We start from the raw sequence: 5,483 nt of genomic DNA, 5'->3' as shown, positions 1-5,483 counted from the left end.
GGAAACTGTAGGTGTACTCTTTCGGGAGGTGGTATCGACCTATCAAAGCCCTAAGTCTATCTATAGCCAGCGTCGAGGGACCAAACCTGTCCGGCACCTGACCTCGATGAGAAGTAGACGCTAGATTATTCGCGGCTTCTCGTGCTTCCAAGGATGACTCCACCTCAAGAGGGCCCACCTTAGCCGAGGTACCTTCCTTGGGCTCATCCAAGAGACTATCAAAACTAATTTGCGACATAACTACAACCTGAACCAAACTGAAAAAGAAAAGATAGGGGAGACTCACCAAGAAGAGAGACCAAACTGAAAGACTAACGAACTAGAAAGCCCGAGCTTAGGGCTTTAACTGTGACCTCAAGGCGAATGCTAGTGAACTTATGGCAGAGAAAATGACTTGGGTCCCCCCATATTTATAGCCGCAAGGTCAGGGGATCAACGGTCGAGATCAAGAAGATCTGACGGTTCCTGAGAAAACCGATGGCATGACCCTCGAGGACAAAATCAGTTTAGCACGTTTTTTGGCATCCACGGAGTCTATAGATTGTGTGGCATCCGTGCGTAAACCGCACGCGACCTGGTTTATACTTGGTTGAGCCAAGCAGCTGAACTGGTCCGACCGACAAACTGTCTGATTGGACGGCTTGAACCTCGAAACAAATCCACCCGTCACGCCGTGAACTCCCTGCACCAGGTCAGGACCCCTGGCCCGGGGAGTGGGGGCAATTGATGGAAGGTGATTTGGCCCGACCTCATAACGAGGGAACACGTGGACGTGACTCGACATAAGTGACAACTCAGCATAACAAGCTCGCTCCAACTCAACGTAACGAGCTCGCTATAACCCAGCCTGACAGCTCGCCACGAATAGTAGCTTGCTACAAGATAATACTCCATTGCCCCGAGCTAAGACTCCCCCAAGTAGGGAGCACCTCGAGCTAAGACTCTGCCAAGTAGGGAGCACCTTGAGCTAAGATTCCCTCAAGTAGGGAGAATTCCAAACCGAAGACACTTTGGGTTAAGCTCGTCAGCTCCCTAGCTAGGATAAGCTCGCTCCTGTCAAACTTAAGTAGGCCACCTTGACGACCTACCTCAGATAGAAGCACCTTGGCATATCACCACCAGCTAGGTGTAAGGTAGCTCGCTGCAGAGTAGCTCAGTGTATCATAGGGGGTTTCTTGTCTGACAACCATACCTGCCAACCCTGGAGACTGTGCCCACGTCTCTCGCCTGGCGGCGTCGTGCCTGCTAGCTCTGGAGGCTGTTTTTTCTGGCAAGACCGTACTCTGCGGCGATCACCTTCGCCCACTAGCTCAGCTCTGACAAATAACAGTGATGAACTTACAATTTATCTATAATTTTTGAGGACTTTAGCATGGATTTTTATGCTGGTTTTATTAATTTTTGCCTTAATTTAGCTTAATGCTAAGAATAAGTTTAGGGATAATCAATCCAAGAAAAGGAAGGAAAAAGGCAAGAAAAGAAGGTTCAAAAAGACCAATTTCAGTCCAGCCCGGTCATGGAAGCAAGAGAGAGCACTTCGGCCCAAAAAGAGCAAGTGAATTCCTTGAGAAAACCCAAGAAAATAAAGCCTAGCTATGAGGAGAATTCGGCCCAGCAAGGAAGGCCCATTTTTAGCCCAAATAACAGCCTAGAGTGTAGCCCACATGAGCTCAAAAGCAAGCTAAGTTGTAGCCCAAATAGCAGCCCAAAGGGAGCTAGGGGCGGCAACTTCTAGGAGTTTCTTGAAGAGAAGGAGGGAGCACTCTAGAAGGTTCATGAGGGGTGTAATACACCCCATTCTAGAGGCTTCAAGAAGGGGCAAGAGCCCCCTTGAAAAACTATATAAGGAGGCCTCTAGGAGGGGAGAAAGGGGTTCAATTGCTTGAGAGGAAAGCTCTCCCACTCTTAGAGGTTCGGCCACCTTGAGAGAAGAGAAGAGAAGAAGGCTAGGCGCAAGGAAGAAGAAGAAGAAGGGCTGAAGGAAGTTCAAGACAAGCAAGCTAGAAGAAGAAGGTGAGTTCGAATTGAGAGTTTGTGATTCAAAGATCTTCTGTAATAAATCATTTGTAGTTTCATTCTCTTTTGATTTGAATTCAGTTTCTTAGTTATATGTTCTTTCTTCTTTCTCCTTGTTTCCATTCTTCCTTGATGTATTTCAGCTTGTAAAATTTCAGTTCAGCAATCTAATTCTTTTTGATTCATTCAAATGGTCATGCATTGTATTTGAAGTTTCTTGAATAAGGGTGTGATTGCAGATTAATTCGGCCAACTAACCTTCAAAACTCATATCTGAATTCTCAGATCTGAGATTGCAAGATCTGAATTGCTTGAAAGAGAATTCAGATCTGCAATTTTCAGATTGGGCGAATTAATCTACAGCTTGGAATTCCTAGAGTGCTTGAGAGAGACTCTAGGAATTCAGATCTACTATTCAAGAACTGAATTGAGTGCAAGGTTAGAGATAACTTGCACAATTCAGTTGGTGATCAATTCAGATTTGAATTGATGCCTTAGAAGTGTTTGAAGAAATGCATGCATGGGGATTAGATTCTTGCTAGAGATAGAAGAACCGTCACTCATGCATAGGATGAACATGCACTTGAGAGAGGCTGTTCATGACCTTGGGGTTTCACCAAACCAAGGCTCAATCATGATTCATTCGAATGATCCAAATTGATAGATTGCTGAATTCTGAGATTGACATTTACTGCTTACTCTTCTAACCTGAATTGAAGGCAATTGGACCAATGATTTAGATAGATTTTAATTTAGGATTTCTTAGCTTTCATTAGAGTTTTGATTTATTTGTTGATCAGATAAGAAATGTTCAATTTAGTATTGGTAATTGTTTCCTAAATCCTCGTGGGAACGATACTTCACTCACTATTTTATTACTTGAACGGCTAGTGCACTTGCTAGTGTCACAATGAGCCACACATCAAGTTTTTGGCGCCGTTGCCGGGGATTTAGAGAAACAATATTAGGAAACATTGAGCATTCTTAATCTGATCTCATTCAGCATTGCATTCATAGTTGGGTTAATTTGCTAACTTTTTCATTTCAGCTTGGATTGCAACTGCTGTACTACTGTAGTTATGTTTCTTCTTTCTTAAGTAGATTACTTTTTTTTTTTTGGTTTCAGTTTCATTTTAATAAAGGCATATTTGATTTCTATTCAATCTTGATGTTGTTCCCTTCAAAAAGAAAAAAAAAAAAAATTCACATAAACATGAGTGTTGCAGATCTGAGTTGCATTCGGCACTCAGTTCAGCAGATTTCAGATCTGCAGCACTCAGCCGAAAAGAGTTGCTTGTGTTTCAGATTTTATTATTCTTTTCTTTCATTACAAAAAGAAAAAAAAAAAAAAAACAAATGAAAAAAAAAAGGAGGAGATCTTTTGAACAACCAGAGGAGCAATTGAGAATTCGGATCAGAACTCAGATCTGAGTTCAGATCTGAATTCTGCTATTGCAGATCTGCAACAGTTCAGATCTGAGTTCCTCTGAACTCAGACCTGAACTGATGAAATTTTGAGGGGAATTGGGTGTCATCACCACCCCAATTCACCCTAGGGCACTTCTGCTATTCCCCAAAAACAATTTGGTAGCAATAACTGAAGGTAAGGCAATTGAGAATTCAGATCCAAACTCAGACTTGAGTTCAGATCTGAATTCTGCTGTTACAGATCTGCTCAGTTCAGATCTGAATTCCTCTGAACTCAGATCTGAACCGATGCAAGTTTGAGGTGAATTGGGTGCCATCACTACCCCAATCCACCCTAGGATACATCCAACCTGCCTCAAGGGTGAATGGATAGCAAGGAATGAGAGAAATTCAAATCTGAAATGCAGTTGATATGATGTGAGGACTGAACTGATACAGAGCATACTATGAATTCTGGGTGGACTGAATTCTTGGCTTTACCCACTTGTAACCGAGCTACATTAGCTAAGGAGGTGTATGTTTGGATTGAATAATTGTTATGCCTCAGATATTTAAGAAAAATTAGCACTTTCCAAGTATTTCTTTTAGCATTCAGATCTGTAGCAGGGCTGCTATAGTGCAACAGTTAGCAGACCTGATTTCAGATTTCTACAAAAGTTGTATGGGCCGAATAGCTTGCAATACCAAACATTGCAGACCCAATTTTCAGGTCTTAGCAAGTGTTTGATATGCATCAGCTATACAGGTTTGAGCTTCAATTGTAGAGTTTTTAACCCAAGCCTAACTCAGGACTGGTTTTAGTTTATTTCAGATCCTTTTAAATTTTTTTTTTTTTTTAGATCAGATCTGATTTCAGCCCTAAAGCATCACAGAATTGATTCCAACCTTAATGGATGTATATTGTAGTGTATACCAATGAGTGTGTATGAGATATCCAGCTCAGATCTGAATTATTATTTATTAATTTCTCTAGACTAACAATACCAAAGACTTGTAGATCTGAACTCAGATCTAAATTGGGTCTGAATTCAGATGTTGCAATCGATGGATGTAGATAAAGGAACCTTGAATAAGATGATTGGTTTAAATCTGCTTTTAGTATAATCGGCTTCATTTATTCATGATAGGATGTAGGTTTTGTATTCCAATACTTCACTTTACATTTTCAGTGTGATAGGATTAGTTATTTATTTTCTTTTGTGAATATTGGCATTTTTATTGCTTTGACTTTAACAGTTTATGACAAGCAGACCTGAACTGGAAGAGATCCTTTACGACCCAGAGATTGAACGGACTCTCCGTGTCCGTTTGAGAGCTGCTAAGCAAGTCAGACAAGAAGCACAAGAAATGGCTGAACAAAGAACTATGATGGATTATGCCAAGCCTACCCTCACCGGGACTGTCTCCAGCATTATCAGGCCAACTATTGCTGCCAATAACTTCGAAATTAAACCGGCCATAATCCAAATGATACAAAATACGGTTCAGTTTTGTGGTATGGCCCATGAGGATCCGAATGCCCATATTGCTAACTTCTTGGAAATCTGTGACACCTTCAAACACAATGGGGTAAGTGATGATGCCATCCGGCTGAGGTTATTCCCATTTTCTTTGAAGGATAAAGCCAAAGCTTGGTTGAACTCATTACCGGCAGGATCTATAGCCACATGGGACGAAATGGCCAGCCGTTTTCTCTCTAAATATTTTCCCCCTTCTAAAACTACTAAAATGAGGAATGACATCACTACTTTTTTCCAGCAAGAGGGGGAATCTTTATATGAGTCATGGGAACGATACAAGGAGCTGTTAAGGAGAGTTCCTCACCATGGCCTCCCCATTTGGCTGCAAGTGCAGACTTTCTATAATGGTCTTACTGACTCAAATAAGACCATATTAGATGCTGCAGCCGGAGGATCCATAAATAATAAAACTCCTGAGGTTGCCCATGCACTTATTGAGGAAATGGCAGCCAACAATTATCAATGGCATTCGGAAAGGACTCAAACTAGGAAGCAGCAAGGCTTGCATAATGTTGACAC

At 41.7% G+C, this 5,483-nt stretch overlaps 1 non-coding gene across 1 annotated transcript; it reads right to left on the bottom strand.

Moving 5' to 3' along the window:
* Nucleotides 1-5,169: 5,169 nt before the first annotated feature.
* LOC148871768 (small nucleolar RNA R71) lies at nt 5,170-5,276 on the bottom strand. Its single transcript, XR_016108566.1, has one exon. It is a non-coding gene; the product is annotated as a small nucleolar RNA R71 (small nucleolar RNA).
* Nucleotides 5,277-5,483: the final 207 nt, after the last annotated feature.

This window comes from Nelumbo lutea, chromosome 2 (assembly GCF_056320005.1).
Source record: "Nelumbo lutea isolate HS-2025 chromosome 2, American lotus-T2T, whole genome shotgun sequence".
NCBI classification, from domain to species: domain Eukaryota; kingdom Viridiplantae; phylum Streptophyta; class Magnoliopsida; order Proteales; family Nelumbonaceae; genus Nelumbo; species Nelumbo lutea.
Note: the sequence above shows the minus strand (reverse complement) of the source record. Positions and strands in the feature narration are given on the sequence as shown.